The following is a 17,670-nucleotide window of genomic DNA, read 5'->3' on the forward strand; positions in this document are numbered from 1 at the left end:
TAAAATATTGCTTACTGAGTTTTATTTCCATTTGTTCATGTTTTATTGTTAATCCTTCATCAGTTCTGAAATATTTATACATTCCCGCTTGCTCAAGTTCTTTTATATCTCATTCTTGTCCCAAACTGGTGTTTTCTTGGTGCTGCAGCTTTCCTGCTTTAAAGGTTGCTTTTCCACATTTATCAAGACCAAATGGCATTCTTATATCATCTGAAAAAGTTTTGACTACTGGCGGTTGTGCTTTCAGTTCCTCAGCTGATGAGCTATACAGTTTTAATTCATCAACAAAGAGAAGATGAGATGTTTTTACACTTTGTTGCTTTCTGGGAGTCAAATTATAGCTATGACTTAATCTGTTAAGCAAACAACTTAATGGGTTAAGGGCAAGACAAAAGAGCAGCGGTGACAGAGAATCACCCTGGAATATCCCCCTTTGGGTTTTTATCCCTAAGATAATAATGTGTCCTTTGTCATGGCTTAACTGTAAAGTGGTCTGCCAGTGTTTCATGGTCACTATAATGTAGATGAGCAGCGTAGGGTGTATCTTGTACATTTTTAAGCACTCTTTTATCCATGAATGCGGGATACTGTCAAATGCTTTTTTGTAGTCTATCCATGCCATACATAGATTCTTTCCCTTTTTACTGTTCTCCCCTATGAGTTTTAACAACAAAAGATCCTTTGTTCCATATGACTTTTTTATTACCCTTTTGTTCTATTGCCACAATTGATTTTTTTTTGTCTAAATGACTATAAACTCTGTCGGCATGAATTCCAGTGTATAGTTTATACGTCATTGGGTGGAAAGTTATTGGTCTATAGTATTTAGGGTAGCTTGCAAGTTCATTCTTAAGAAGGAGCATTATTTTTCCTGTTGTTAGCCAGGCTGGTTTATGTTCGGGGTGTGCATATAAATAGTTCTTACTAATGGCTAAATCTTCATACAAAGATGATACTTTTAGCCAGAAGTTAGGTACTGCATCTGGGACTGGGGTTTTCCAATTAGAGGCTTTTCTTAACTTTGTTTCAATCTCTCCGGCTGTTATGTACATTTGAACAACTTCTTCTTTCATTTACTTCTTCTATCCATTTAGCATGTTTGTTATGCTTCACAGGATCTTCATAAATGTTGTTGTGTCTTTCGGCTTTTCCCGGTTAGGGTTCGCCACAGCGGAACTCCAGTCTGCTAATGATTGGCAGTAGATTTTTACGTGCCGAGTTGCCGGTCCTGACGCACAACCTTCAACGAAGGTACGCCCATTCACGCATGTTTCCACACAGAAGGCACTCTAGCTGAGAATCGAACAGGACAACGTCTTACTGTGAGGTGACAACGCTACCGCAGCACCACCACCGCAGTACAGGATCTTCATAAATATTTCTCCAAAATGTATTTATTTCTTCTTTTTTTGGTGGTCTTTAAATTCCTTTTACCTTGTTTCCCAGTTCTCTATAAAAAAGCTTTTATGGGCTGTCAATACATTGCTTAGTTGTACATTTCCTTTGTATTTATCTGTGCATCTTCTAAGTCTTTCTGCCTGTGCTGATATTTTTAGTTTATGATTTGCGATAGTGCATGATAAATCCTGATCTGTTATAATACTGTACATAGCTTTTATCACGTCTATCTTTCTGAGTATTTTTGTTGATCTGTTCCCTCTTTTTCTTGTCTTAATTGCTTTATAGTTTTTCTCTATTCGATAGTTCCATGATGGCATTCAATTTCTCCCCGTCCTTTCCATTACTACACTGTGTTCTTGTGGTAGGACTTTATGTGTTATTAATTTGGCTGTACAGTAATGTATCCTATTTACTTCTGTTATATTGGATGAATCTCTATGGATGGTCTTAATTAGTGTGTTCATTTGTTTTGTTAAACTTCTAACTTTTTGGGTTTTATTGACCTTGTGCATTCTATTTCATTCATTGATCTTAATATGTCTATCCATCTGTATTAAATCAAGCAAGTCTTCTCTTAGATCATTTTCTTGTAAACTGAGGGTACATTCTTTGTTCGGCATTTCCTGTGAAGAAAGTTCCAGAGCATTTTCCTGTGTCACATTCTCTTCAGTTTCACCCTCTGTCATTTGTTGCTCTTTCATATGGGAACTCACTGGCCTGTCACTCCCCGATATTGACTGTGTCAGAGTTGCCACAGTTTCCTGTTCTTTCCCTTGCTGTATAGTTCCAATTGAACATTTATAGTGGTTTCCTGTGGGAGGCCCCAAAGTATCTTCATATGTCAACTGATTAGATGCTTCCTGCTCCACTGGTTTCTCCTTAATTTGGGTGTCCATTGCTCTATCCTGTTGTGTTGTTATCTGAGTTAAATTTTCCGCACTAAATCCTTCACTTCACAGGTAATCCATAACCTCAGTTTCTATTTCTTTAACTTCTCCATTACTAATCCTCTTTTCTCCTTTTCCTCTTTGTTTTATTTTTTGTATTATAAAATTGTCCGGTACTTGTGTAATATCGCAACCAGATATTTGCAGTTGTAAAAAACACATAAAGATCTTGAAATATTGTCATTAATATTGGAGAAATGTAGGGTAACGTGTGTCCTTATAACACAACATTGTCTTTTCTGTAGTGATGGCAATAAAATAGAAAAAAAACATACTGTTTGTCTTTCTTTCCACACTTCACTGGCAGCATTTCTCTTCTTTCAAGTCCGCCTGCTGTGCGGTTTGTTCTCGGGCCAGCACATATTGTGAAAAACCAATTTCAACCTACATGCCATACTCTACTGTCCTGGAAATGGGAGTTGAGATGTCCCAAGCGGTATGTGTGGAAAATGCTATTGGCTTGTTGTGGGACAAAAGAACAGAAATGCACTCTGTCAGCTTTCTCTTTCAGTCTTGCACATGCTGTGTTGGCCCTAGGGAGTGTATGAGTGTTTACTGGTAAAGGTATCCTTTTTTGGGTGGAGTGGGAACTGTCAGCTGATTTTTACCCCCCCCCCCCTTTGGGCTGGCAAGGGAACTGTCAACCTTAAAAACAGTGCTGGGCAACTGATTGCATCCGGTTAGAAAATGTCATCGCTTGAAAGGAGAACGTTTCTTTGGTGTCACTGTAAGTATTTTCAGAATCGAGTTGTGAGTAAATGTGAAAGAAACAGTAGTATTTTCAAAATTGTTTACATTTACTGATAATATAACAGGGCCATATTTTACACATTGCTGTTACACAGACTTGGTAGAATAAGAGCATTTATGTTGGCACGCATTTTTGTGAAGGATTTGAAGTACTGAGGAGTTTACAGTCCTCTTCTTAGGTTAGCAGATATTCGCTTTTGCTGCTACGAAAAAAGGAACGTTCACTGGGTAGACTTGCAATAACCGACATGCTGGCAGTCAAGTGGATAAAGAAACAGCCACAGTATGTTTTTTACTTTTCAGTGATAACACTCCCAAAAACAACCTGAACTATTAAAGAAAACACAGTATTTAACATTTTGAAAACATTAACAAACATATTGCCTGATCATCAACCAGCTGGTGTCGCCGTCAAAAAATCTGGTTGCGATAATACGTAAGTACCAATTTTCCATATCCAGATGTATTTGCCTGTGTTTCTCTTCAAATATCTTCAGTGCTACTTTTTTTGCATTGATTAGTTTTGGTTTCTCCTTTGCATAAATGTTGCACTGTATTAAATCTCTTTGTCTTTCCCATGTCCATATTTCTTCTTCAGATGTATCATACTCCTCTTGTTTCTCCTTACATTGGAGATTAGTTCTTCCATGAGATATGACCTGTCTTAGTCTTTCCACAGTGAATCCTTTACTTTGCAAATATTCCATAACTTCCAGCTTTTACTTTTTTAACTTCTACTTGACTAATCTTCTGTTCTACATTCCCTCTTTGTGAACTTATTTTTCTATTGTGAACATTTCCATACCTGGATCCCTTTGCCTATATTTCTTTTTGAATATCTTTGGGGCTGCCTTTTTTGTGTTGATTAATTTGGCTTTCTCCTTTGCATAAATATTGCACCATATCAGATCTCTCTTTCTTTCCCATGTCCATATTTCTTTTTTTATAACCTTCAAATGTCTCTAAATTTTGTTCTTTAAATATTCGCAATTCCTCAGTCGCTTCTTTTTCCAAACGGCACAAGGGTTCTTAGTCTATATAATGTTTTTCATGGATCTGTTGTATTAATAAACACAAATTTTTATTTGAAGCTTCTGATAGTTTTTATTGTGGAAGTATTTTTCTTTCCTCTAATTTATCTCTTAATCGTTTTGTATATCTTTTGTCTGGAAATTCTGGGCTTCTTGCATAACAGTAACAATACATAATGTATTTCTTATCCTCAGTAGTCCACTCTATCGTCTGTATGACTCTTATTTGGTCTATCAGTTTTTGTAACTTTTGTGGACTGCTACATCTTTCTTCAACAGGGGGGACATCCTCCCCCTAGGCCTGGCCTAGCACCATTTTAGGGATATTTCTATGTCCTGATGATTCTACACTGTTATTTTTTGAAGACCTGGTACCAATGTGCCTACCAGTACTGAGCAGTATTTTTTTTCCTGTGACTTGTGTGGTATCATCAGTTAGCATACAGGACAAGAGGAAATTACTGTGCATTGCATATATTCAATTCCAGTGGTGAATGGCTTTTATTATTTTATTCAGAATGTTGTGGTTATAGACAATACTGGCTTATTATTTATTTATTTATTTATTGTCAGTTGTTAACCGGGTTGGTCAAACTGGGCCAGCAGCCCATTTTCAGTGGAGACCCGAGGAGAAAAGCTCTGGTTACCAACAATTTGCAGTATGTTTTAGATTAACATTCAGAGATAGTAAACAATTAGTAACAGAAGCAAGTTAATTAAAAGTAAAAAGCATGAATCAAGCACATAACAATATACAAGTACCATACAAGAAATCCCAATCCCTCCGAGCTTCACGCTCTAGGGACCTAAACCTTGTCACCACAATAAACAGGACATGCTGGAGGGGTAGATTCCTGTCCTAGAGACTTCCTATACTCTGGAACAAGCTACTCATGTATGTCAAGCAAAGTTCTTCATTAGCACTCTTCAAGAAAAATCTTGATGAGTGAATGGGAAATAGGAAATACACCCCAGGGATCACTTCTGTGTCTTTGCTCGACAGTGGCACAGGAAAATAACTTTCTTGGGTGGCATAAGCCTTGTTGGCTAGGCTTACGTAGGCCCTTGGGCCGATAGCCTAATACCTACATATGAACCTATAAGTAGTAAAATTGAACACAGGTTTATAAAAATCGACATATAAATTTAAAACCTACATATAAATTTTGAGGGTTAAATTCTACTCGTAGTAGGTTAGTAGGATAAAAGGGAGAGATTATTATACAATGCAAGGGAATGGGGATTAAGCTGAGTCATGGCAGGGGCAAGTCTTGGTGTTAAGTAGGTGAAGTTTGACTTCTTTTTTAAAGTGTAATGAGTGAGTAATGGAGCGTATGTATAAAGGAAGTTTGTCCATCAGTTCTTGATGTGTGTTATGCTGCAAAGTAGTTATGACACCTTCATATGGTTTTGTGGTGGGAAGGTGATGTTAGTGCATTTATTCATGTACTTCCTTATGAGCATGACCAGTATAATGATGTATTATTTGCTCACTGTTTAGCACAAAACACGTTAAGTACTCAATGTTACGGACTAGCTATTGCCATTTGTTATTTGTCAAACATTTCTTAGAATGTGCCTCTGGCAGCATGGCTCTGTCAATGATCTCGGAATAAAGGTAGCTACCAATGTGCGGAGGATACTGACATTGTTGCAGGCCGGTATTCAGCTGATGTATATAACATGTAAAGTTTCAACAGGTCATTTACTAATAGCTGTCAATCTCACACTTATTTGTGAGTTACAGTTGTGTAATGTCATACAGGCATTGCAGACTGCACTCAACAAGTCTCATTTCAGGTCAAAATACATTGCAGCATAGTCTTCAGTTGATATGTTTTTCAAAGTGACAGTTCTGTATATGTGACAGGTCCTCCTGTATGCACTGCATATCTACACTGATGTATTAACAGTCTCACTTTCTACCATTCACAACATGCAGGTTTCTGCCTTAACTGATTGTTTCTACAGTGATTACTACTAATGCAAGGATTGTACAGATATGCATTAATCTTCTCAATATGTCACTTTTTTTTTTTTACATGTGGGTAATTTGCCATTACAGCTTCATTTTTGTTTCTGTAATACATATAAAGCAAGGAAAAGGTAATTTCTATGTAAATTAAAGCCTATGTTTAATTCCCAATATACATGACAATGCCAGTGAAGTTCCCTAGTTGTGCACTATCTGCAATATATGCAGTGTCCCCTACTGTATCACTTTTTCTTGTTAACTGTTATCTTTTCCCTCCTATTATGTATGAACTTCCCTCATTTTGTTACATTGCAACTCTCTCCCCCCTCAATCCTTTCTTAAATGCGGTGACCTTGTAGAAAAGATATCTGAATTATACTTACTAGACTGCGGTGGTGGTGCCGTGGTAGCGTTGTCACCTCACAGTAAGACGCTGTCCTGTTCCATTCTCAGCTAGAGTATCTTCTGTGTGGAGACATGCGTGAATGGGCGTACCTTAGTTGAAGGTTATGCATCAGGGCTGGCAACTTGGCACGTAAAAATCTACTGCCAATCATTAGCGGACGGGAGTTCCGCTGTGGCGACCCCTAAAAGCTGAAAGACACAACAAGTGTTTGATGCCAATAATTACAAGTGTAGCCATCTTTCCATCTTGAGAGATGTATAAATTCACAGTCATCTCCTTCTGTCAACATTCCAGTTTTTAAAGTCATGTAAATGTGTTGCTAAATGTCCCTAATTATTTGTGGAATTCTCCTTTATTATGATTGGGCAGGGGATGTACATGAATCTATTTATAGATAACCAGTTTCTTTTTAGCTCGCCCTACCTCTTATTTACATATTCTAAGATGCCCTTGCTATTATTGTGCCATTTTCCTGTATTCGCTTACTGAGGTTACGTTTGTTTACGTTCTGATGTTTATACTGTGTGCTCAAGCCCAGTTGCACCTGTACACTAGCAAGTGTTATGGCCATGAGCATGTGCTGCTTGACATGTAGGATTGCTTAGTATCTTGCATGTTTGTTGTATAAAGGTGGATGATCATGTAACTTTTGGCACAATGTGTAAACTCTTGTTAATGAATCTCCTGGACTATATTATCAGTGGGATTAAGAACAGACTCATACATGGACAGAGCTCCTGTACTTCTTTTATAGTGGAAATGGTATGTCTTCCTAGTTTTTGAGAAGTCAAAATTAAACTATATATCTCAGGGCACAAAAGTACAATTTTAAATTATGGCTTCCAGAAATGTAGGTGAAAAACAGGAGATATTACATACTGTTTATATATTTGTGCAACCCGCTATAACATACACATTGATTTATTGCTTAACTGCTTTGTTTCTGAGGCATGCATATGAGTTACTATTATAAGATGTGGGACTGACTTTATGAAACATTTGTGTGCAATATATGATATGCTTTGTTATGTAACAATTTTTATTTTTATTTTCTCATTGTGTATGTACTAATGTTTTGGAATTAATTTCTACAACACGTATTAGAACTGGCAGATTCTGAAGCAGATATGAACACTGTGTTCCATCTACACCCACTACTCATGTGATATTGAAGAGTCATCATGTTTTGGTCATGCAGAGACTACTTCTGTTTTTCTTCATTACACCTACTCTTTCCTGGCTTTAATTCCCTTTTACTTTGGGCATAGAGCTTTATGTTACTAATTCTGATTCCTTCTCCATTTATTTTTTCTTGTGTTGTGCTGTGTTTTTCCCCTTTTTGAATGCTATAGCTGCAGGGATACTGTGTATCCTTCCAAAATGAGCTGCTCATTTCAATTTTCAGTTGCAAGACATCCCATTGTTTCCATTGATTTATGACGATCCATTAAATGAAATATGCCCAATAGGACAGTTCTTCAAAACAAATATTTCTGAAAGCTGCTTACAACTTATCAGAAAATAAGCCTTTTTTTATTTTTATATTTTTTGCAAGGGGCTAGCCTCCTTGTACCCTGCTATGGAAGAGACTTCCCAACCCTTAACTTAAATATACTAACTCCACAAGTTAAATGGATACTGGAAGGGGCTTTAAGGTACACTTTTTTGTGGAACTATCCATTAGAAAAACTCATCAAAACTTGACAGGTTCCCATTCCTTTATTTCCAATCAGTGGGATTATAGCTGTAGTTTGAGTTCACCCAACTTTTCTTTTAGCTGATCAATGTGTAGCATTATAGCTACTTCCTCATTCAAACTGCTAGATTCTTCCCTGCCCAAGTTAACATGCGTGGGTCTCCTTACCCTGCATTCTTTAGTTTATTGGGCAGCAGATAGTTCTCCACGTTCCACATGTGCCCAAACCTAATCTGTTTTTTTTTACATTCTTGACAATTAGAGCTACTTTGGGTTCTGTTCTGATGTCCTCAAGTACTCTGCCTTTATTTGCCAAGTTTCTGTACCATACAGAAGTACTGCTAACACCACTGTTTTGTCCACCTTATTTTTCAGTTTCTTTGGCATTCTTCTGTCATATACTACGTCTGCCACTCTGTACCAATTAGCTGTACCCCTTTGATTTTAGCTTTGACCTCCTCATTCAGACTGCCCTTCTCCTCTACCCCTTCCAGATACCTGTTCCACTATTTTCCTGTCTATCTCAATTTTCAGCTTCTTCTGATTTCCCCCATTTACTGTCATTACAGTTGTCTTTTCTATACCCAGTTTCATTCCATATGCCTTCAGTTTTGCATTTTATTCCCATAGCCTTTGCTGAAGTTCTTGCTCATAGTCCGCCTGTAATGCCACATCATGTACACACAGCAACTTTGTTGATCTATCCCCTTCAACCTGTTTGCTAATATAATCCATCACCAGTATGAGCAGCAGTGGGTTCAGAGCTGAACCCTGATATACACCCATTCCCAATGGAAGACCCAGTGTGAGACTGAATACTGTTTGTATTTGAGTCATTGGGTGCTTGTACATAGCCTACACTAATTATACTAGTGCTTCTGGGACTTTAGACCACCACAAGACTGACCAAATCATCTTTCTTAGGACCTTGTCATATTCTTTCTCCAAGTCTAGGAATGCCCATTTGAATACTTTCCTCATCTCCAGCTTCTTCTCAACTATCTGTCTTAATTCAAACATTGCAATGGTTGTTCTGCATCCTGATCTGAATCTGAACTGGACATCTCTCATCTTACTTTCTATTACTCCATTAATTCGTCAATCAGTCACCTTCTCCAGAACTTTCATGCAATGTGACAGGAGTTTGACACTGCTAACCAGTATGTGTATACCAAATGTCTGAGTCCTACCTCTGGCCACAGATCTGTGAAAACCTCAGATGGAGAGAGAAGGTGTAAATATATCTACTTTCTATTTCAGTGTGATACATAGCCTGTGCCTGTACATACTGGTAGTATCAATAAGAAAGGTAATAAGATCCATTGGCTTTGTATACAACCAGTGCAACACCAGATTACTGCTTTGCTTAATTTCACTAGGGACAGCAGCTGCTATTACTGCACCAGGTAACTGTGTCACCCACTGTCTGAACTGATGTACTTTTGTCATGTCAGATGCTTTTGCTGCAGGTTACAACAGAGTGGCTTGCTATAATGGTTCAGACATAGGGAATACCTTTCCATTTAACTGGGCAACTGAGATAACACATTGTTTATTTCAATATGTCTACAAAACACACTTGCTTTAAAAGGATGATATCTGGTATATGCAAACACACACACACACACACACACACACACACACACACACACACACACACACACACACACACACACACACACACACTCATACTCTTCCAACCAGATGTTACTTCCTGGATCATGTAAACATATGGGAAGAGTGAAGGTGTCTTACAAGTTCCACCATCTAATACCAAGTCACTGTTTCCTAATAAAATTAATGTTAATACTAATTATTCCAATCTCTCTATTTAGTTTAGCACAAAGGGTTGTTTATAAAAGTAGACAATGATATTCATCCTGTAGTGCTGAGTTTGTCTCCTTCAGTCCCATTTATATCAGCCACTAACTTAACCAGAGAATGTTCCAAGAGCCCATCAGAAAGAAGCAGTTATGTTTGGTGGATTTACCAGGGTAACAAATAATTCATATGATTATTCAGTTTCTGATGCCCATTTTAATGTTACTCTCTTCAAGGCTGTGGTTGAGTTAGAGCCAACCTAGTAAGTAAAGGATGTAATGCTTGGAACTATTTCTAGATGGGATGCAGTTTCATCACAGGGCGCACACACAGTCACACACTCTTGACAACTCTATAGGCAAGATGGATGATTTCCACTTCAATTACAGTCATGTGGGGTGTGGGAGGAAAATGTAGACACCAGAAAATGCAAGCCAACACAGGGAGAGCATTTAGACTCTGAAAAGAAGGAATCCAAGCTGAGAACAACCAGAAAACCATGTGCTGTAGGGCAGTGAACAATAACTGCTACATCACATGTGCATCACCAGTTAACAACAACAAAAAAAATATCCTCACAAATGTTCCAGAATTGTACTTTGACTTCCTGTTTGATGCAGTCGGTTATTGTGCACTCTGAAAAGGTCAGCACCAAACTACTAAACTGACCAAAGAAAAATGTTGAACTTAAATGGATCACAGACTACCTAAATAGGTAAACACTTTGTTTAGAAATAAATACTTAGGTTTTTATGAAATGTATGCAAAGAATGTGCAGTCTATTTTATTTTTTATTCTGTTTTCCTTTTGTTTATCAGTTTGTTCAGCTGGGTTTAGTAAAAAAAATCCTTTTCAGCAGAGGCCAGAGAAAGTATTGTAAGCAATGGAGTCAGCAGAAATGGGTTACGTCATTGGAGAATGATGAGTTTATGTCCAACGGCCACAATTTACTGTTAAATTTATTTTTTTTTAAACCCTAATGTATCAGGCTAGCTGATTCATGCCAACTCGACAAAGGCAGTTTCAGTGAAAAGATCAAAAAATGTTTGCCAAACCTGCCTTCAGCAAACATTCCAATGGAATTTTTTGTGCTGGGTGGCAAGCCCCCGCAGCATCCCCCATCACAAACTTGTGTGTGTGTGTGTGTGTGTGTGTGTGTGTGTGTGTGTGTGTGTGTGTGTATATATATATATATATATATATATATATATATATATATATATATATATATATATATATATACACACACACACACATATATACACCAACTCTGAGGTTGCACAGCACTACAGAAAAAGGTAAACTCCACTCTCAGAATGTAGTTTTTGCAAATTTATGTTTGATCATTTTATATTCACCGAAACTACCTTCAGTGACCTGATGTGCTCCCCTTTTCATATCACTTAACCTTTAATGAAAGGAAGCAAAAAAAGAAAACAGAGAGAGAGAGCAACTGAGACTATGATTGTTAATGAAGGATTGGGGGGGGTGATGTAATTGCACTGTTAGGTTTTGAAGGGAAATAGCATTACTGTGTCTAGGGACTGTAAACTGCAGTACACTCAGAGTTTGGTATTGTTTTCCTTTGTATTTAGATTAGCAAGGTCTACATTGTATGCATCTAGGTTTTGTGAAGATTAAAATGCAACACTAATTAAACTAAAGCTGTGTTCATGGCGAAGAGTTTGTTTACCTAAACTCCAGGGGGTTCATGCAACCATAATCCAGACTGCACTCCATTCTAGTAGTTTACAGACCTCTAGTGTCTTCCAGAAAATAAATACAATGCCAAACAGTGTTGTTTGTGCAATAATTAAGTCACATAAAGTTTAATAAAAACATTAGCTATCAGAATTAACAATTTTAATGTAATGACTGAAGGATCAGTGTTTCCTACCTCCAGCCTGAATAACAGACAATGGTATTCCAAAGTCACTTTTATAAGATGGGATATTAATAGAATGCTAACAACTAATATATATATATTTTTAATTTCTTTTCAATATTATGTTTCAAAAAAAGCCAAACATTAAAGCTGTTGTACAATGTAGGATGTAGGTGTGTGGGTCACAACATCTGTAAGCAACACACAAATTCATTTCGCTAAAGCATATTTGCTTTTCAACCTCATTCAGTTTTGAACAAGTGTTTAATAATCTCCTCACAGCTTTTTTCTCGGCTGAAAACAATGTTTAATTTTTAGGATTGTGGAATCTGGAAGTGGGAGAGAAGCAGGAAAGTGTCTGATACAGAAAGCCTGCAACAGTGTTACTCTTTGTATAGAAACACTTTGACAAAAAAAGTTGGGACCTTTCTGTGTGTGTGTGTGTGTGTGTGTGTGTGTGTGTGTGTGTGTAAGCACTTTGTAAGAAATCTTCACAGCATATACCATATCATTATACAATAATTTGTTACTTTGCACTTACAAAGACATTTTAGCTCATAAACACAATATGGAGACTACTTGCTAACAAAAGTACTGCTTACCAAAGTAATGTTTTGCTCTCAGTTAACTATATTAAGATTTCTTGACACTTGATTCATAATAAAGGTATAAAAAACACACCAAAACTGTAACTTTATGGAAATGAAAATATTATTAACACAATGTTCACTTTGCAAAATGGCTAGATAGTTAAACATTTACTGTAGCATGTTCCTACTTTAGTGGAACTATTTACATTGTTAATTGTTGTTTGCAAACATTTCTAAAATGTTTAAATAGTATAATGGTGTTTACATGCCTGAGAATAAGGCTGAGATTCATACACTCCACTTCAGCAAAAGCCTTTCACAGCTAAACAGCACTACGTGGCAAAATATGGAGACATGCAACATCCATATTGGCACATGCAATGTTTAAGTGCATCTAGCCACACATGGAAACTATTTTAAGATATCTGAGCAGATGTGATAGGCAGCTCTGAGGAAGTACAGAGTACTTTGGGTGTACATGGTGAGCTGTCTTTGTCTTCCCTGCTAAGTCCCTGCTAAGGATATGTACCCTTAGACTGAAATTCACCTCAGAAAATGCTAATAAAGTCATGTGCCTAATATGTTTTGTAATTGTAGATTGTACTGTCAACCAGGTAGACCACAATATCAGGAAAACATATCCCTGTGCATTCTTGTCATGATTATGTTGTAGATATACACGGGTTAGTCTACATGGAGGCCTATGCTGGTGCATACAGCAGGCCTGTGCCTACATACAGCTGCAGCATATGCCTTTATATTAGGGTAAGACTGTATCACTGACATTTCTCAAGGTGTTCCCCTCATGTAATCAACAGGAATGACTTCCATAGGTTCATAGGTAGGTACTAGGCTATCTTCCCGAGGGCATTTACAAGCCTAGCTAGAGTGTGTCGGCTTTCGCTGCCCCGTTGATTAATTAACCGATCCTCTGTCAAGCAAAGCCAATGAAGTGATCCCAGGGGTGTATTTTTTGTTACCCATCCACTTGTCAAGATTTCTCTTGAAGGGTGTTAGTGAGCGACTCTGTCTAATGTAGTTTGGAATTTTGTTCCAAAGCATGGGGAGTCTCTCTGACAGGAATCTATCCCTCCAGCATATTTATTGTTGTGACGAGGTTTAGCTCACTAGAGCGCGTGGCTCGCAGTGACTTGGATTTCTTTAAGTGGAGCATGTCCATCAATTCTGAGTTGGACATGGCTTTGTTAGTCAGGCAGAGATCACCTCTGAGTAAGCGATATGCCACTGAGTACAGCCGGAGTTTTTTCAGTTGGGCTGCATAGGACATATGTTTGAGGCCAGTAATCCTCTTGGTGAGGTACTTTTGTGGGCTTTCCAGCTGTTGGAAGTGTCTTGTGAGGTACATCCCAAATGGGGCATTGTACTCTATGATGGGTCTGATGAGTGACGAGTAGAAGGGCACTATAACCTCTTTATTTCTAGATGTGAACTCTTTAGTAATTAGATGGGCCACATAGAAGGATTTCCTAACTACTTTGGCAGTATGATTGTCAAAGGAGAGATTACTATCTATCTGAGTCCCCAGCTTTCTTATTACCTCTTCTGTATTAAGGGGGCTGCCACCTATGTGGTAATTCGTGGGTGTTTTGTTTTTCCCAAACGGGATGACTATGCATTTTTTGACATTTAGCTTGAGTCCATGACTTTGATACCAGGTGTCAGTCTCAGTAAGGCCATTTTGGAGGATGTCTATGTCAGATGGAGAGTCAGTTATGGCTCCCAGTTTGCAGTCATTGGCGAACTTGGTTAGCCATAGTCCTGCTGTGTTTGCCTGTACTTCTGAGAAGTATATGCTGAACAGTAGGGGTCCCAGGACTGAGCCTTGTGAGACACCACTTGTGACTGGTTTAGAGTTGGACCTGGAGCCTGCTATTCTTACCGTGTGAGTTGTCTGTAGGCCGGTTAGCAACCCATCTCATGATGTAGTGGTTTATGTTCAGGCTGGTGAGTTTTTCTGTAATACCTGAGTGGGGAATGGTGTCAAAAGCCTTGGCGAGGTCAAGGTAGGCTATGTGAACAACCTTTCCCTCATCTATGGCCTTGGTGACTGTCTCAAAGAAGTCAACCAGGTTTAGTAGGCATGATCTGCCCTTAACAAAGCCGAACTGGGTCGGGTCAACTGTTTGGAGGTTCCCAATGTCTTTGTTAATGAGTTCCATGATGATGCGCTCCATAGCCTTGCAGACCAGGCTTATGGGGCAATAGTTACCAGGGTCAGTTGTGGCCTCTCCTTTGTGGAGTGGAATAACCATTGCTGTGCGCCATTCTATGGGCCCGTAGCCTGTGGAGAGGCTGAGGTTGAACAGCGCGTTTAGGTGGGGAGTACTTGCTGGTCCTCACAAATGGGATGAGCCTGTGGAAAATGTATGTATACCAATGTGTGGCATGTATACCTACTGTGAGTATTGCCATTTCTTTACGTACATGTATTGTATGTTATACATAGTTGTCATGATAGTAAGGTATAACCTGTTACCCCTTTGACTGTAACTGACATCTTACCAGGCCAGTAGTGCACAGTCTATAGCTCTGTGTCACACATCACAGATCTCTGCAGGTCTGGAGTGGATTACAGAGGCTAGACAATTTCAGCCCTGAAGAAACGTATGTCCTGCTGCAGGCATTTAGGATACATGCATGTGTCCTGTTAGAGATAGGGATTGCTGACCAGCCTTTATGGGACAAGTTGTGGAAAAGAATGATACACAATGTTATGGTATGCTGCAGTCACACATTGTAACAGTGACATAAATTTGTTAAAACATGCCAAAAATACCAAGACAAAAACACATTCCAGAGCTGCTGAGATGTCAGCCACAGGGAGTGTCAGTATGAAAAGCAGCAGGCTGATACGCCAGAGAAAGTCTTTTGTGTCCCCTGCTGGTAAATAATGATTTGGGACTCATCAAGAATAGATACTAATCTGAGGAGGGACCTGCCCCTGTGCCTTTCATTGGATGAATCACCAGGTTTGTATAATGTTCAGCAGATTTCTGTCCAGCAACACTGTACATACAAACTGTATTTATTTTTTATTTATTTATACTTTGTTGACTGGGTTACCCCAAGTAGTGTAATAGCCTCTCTTCAGATACTGACAAGGGGAAATTTGGCCAGAGCACCAGGAAAATTCCCCTTACTTATCTTTTGTTTTCTGGAAAAAAACAATATAAAATTAGAGACCAATCACAAACTTTTTATGAAACTAATACTGTTATGATTTGAAACGGTTTTACAGGAGGTGGTAATATCAATCATTTATGGCATCAAGGGTAGAAAGAATCAGGAATTGTTAGTTCTGGGAAGAGAGTTGGTACATGATATAGTGTATAGAGGGGAGTAGGTAAAATGAATTGTAAGAGATGTGAATATGGCTGCCAACTGTATAAGTCATAAGAAGTTGTGTAACAAATTGAGACAGGGTTGCACTGAAGGGAAATATTAAATGTATCAAAATTTGCATATGAAAAATAACAGAGTTGGGATTATGGTTAATGGATGGCTTTGTGAGGAAATACTGATAAAGAAAGGGATGAGATCAGGATGCTCAATGAATAGTGTATTACTTACCTTTCGTTACCAGTGCAGTGGCTCGTGATATGACAGTAGCAATGAAAGAAGAGGAATCGTGGTATAAGGATCTGTATAAAAGTACAGTTGTGAAAGTTGCTCCTGCCATAACAGTAGATGTTCGATGAAATTGCTGATGCAGTAGCCTTAGCTATATGGGTTTTGTCCTTCCGAGGATATAATGGCTAGCCAGTCTTCCAAAGTCCTTGCTTCTCCCAACACATGCATCCAGGCTTCTCTTTCTCAAGCTCCAAAGGGACAAAACAGAAGCCTGGGCATGAAAACCCTTCAGAGACCCTACTGTATTGATCAAAAGCAAGGATGAGAACACAACTTTATCTAAAAACATAAGTAATATGGAAAAAAGAGGGATGTAAGGAGGATGTGGCTGCTGCTGCAGTGATTTCATCAATCATCTACTGTTATGGTAAGTGCTGCTTATACAACTGTACAATGTTTATCATAAATCACAGCTGCGGTATCCTTACCTATATGGTTAGATTACTATAGCTCATTCAACCAGGAAAGAGGAAGGATTCAGAGATTGGTCCAAGCAAAGGATGTTCTAAACCTAGAAAAGGAATCCAGTTTGTACTTCCTTGTAAAAGTATGTACAGAAGACCAAGTAGCTGCCTCTAAAATGCTTCTAGAGTCCACCCCTTTCCACTATCCCATTGAAGAAGATAAAGGTGTAGTAGAATGTGCCTTGACCCTGCCTGAAAGTGATTTACCATGGTGGGAATAACAAAAAGCAGTAACAAGGGAAAATTAAGGAAATAGACTGTTTTGGCACAGGTTACCCTTTCTCTGTGTTATTTTTTATTTTTATTTTATTTTACATTTGTTGACTGGGCTGGTCCAACAGGATATATGTCCATTTTCAGCAGAGGCCCGGGGAAAAAAGCTCCAAGTGAAAACATTAAACATTAATAAACAGAGTTACAAATATAGCTAAAAGAAAAATAATAATAGCATTAGTATATTTTTACAGTGGCAACAATAAGCAATTAAGTACAGATAGAGGGAGTTCAAATTGAGTATGATAGCAGAAAAGTAAGTTTTAGTAAAGATTTGTAAGCATGATAAATGAGAGCACTAGGAGCAAATTGCAAGCTAGTCAGGGTTAGAACAGGGCAGAGCCAGTGAGTCATGAGGTGAGTTTTGAGTTGGGATTTGAAACTGGGAAGAGAGGAGACAGCAGTGAGGTTGGAAGGAAGTGAGTTCCAGGCTTTTCCTATTGTGCTAGAGAACAAGGAGTCACCTGCCAAGTTGTTGGATTTACAGGTTGATATTAGAAGTTTGTTAGAAGAACGTAGGCTTTTGAGGTCACAATAAGGACTAATAAGGTTAGTAAGTATAGGGGCATTGCTAGGTTTGTAGAGGATTTTATGGGCTAAGGAGAGCTGGTGAAATAAGATCAGATTTTGCAGCTCAAGCCATCCCAGTTGTTTTAAGTTTAAGCAGTGGTGAGTTCTAAATGTGGAGCCAGAGGTAAATCTGGCAGTACTGTTGTAGGCGACAGCCAGTTTGGTGAGGTTAGTTTTGGATAAATATGTGTAAATAGGGGAGGCGTAAAG

The sequence above is a fragment of the Protopterus annectens genome, chromosome 3.part1, assembly GCF_019279795.1.
Source record: "Protopterus annectens isolate FY-2018-M chromosome 3.part1, PAN1.0, whole genome shotgun sequence".
NCBI lineage: Eukaryota > Metazoa > Chordata > Ceratodontiformes > Protopteridae > Protopterus > Protopterus annectens.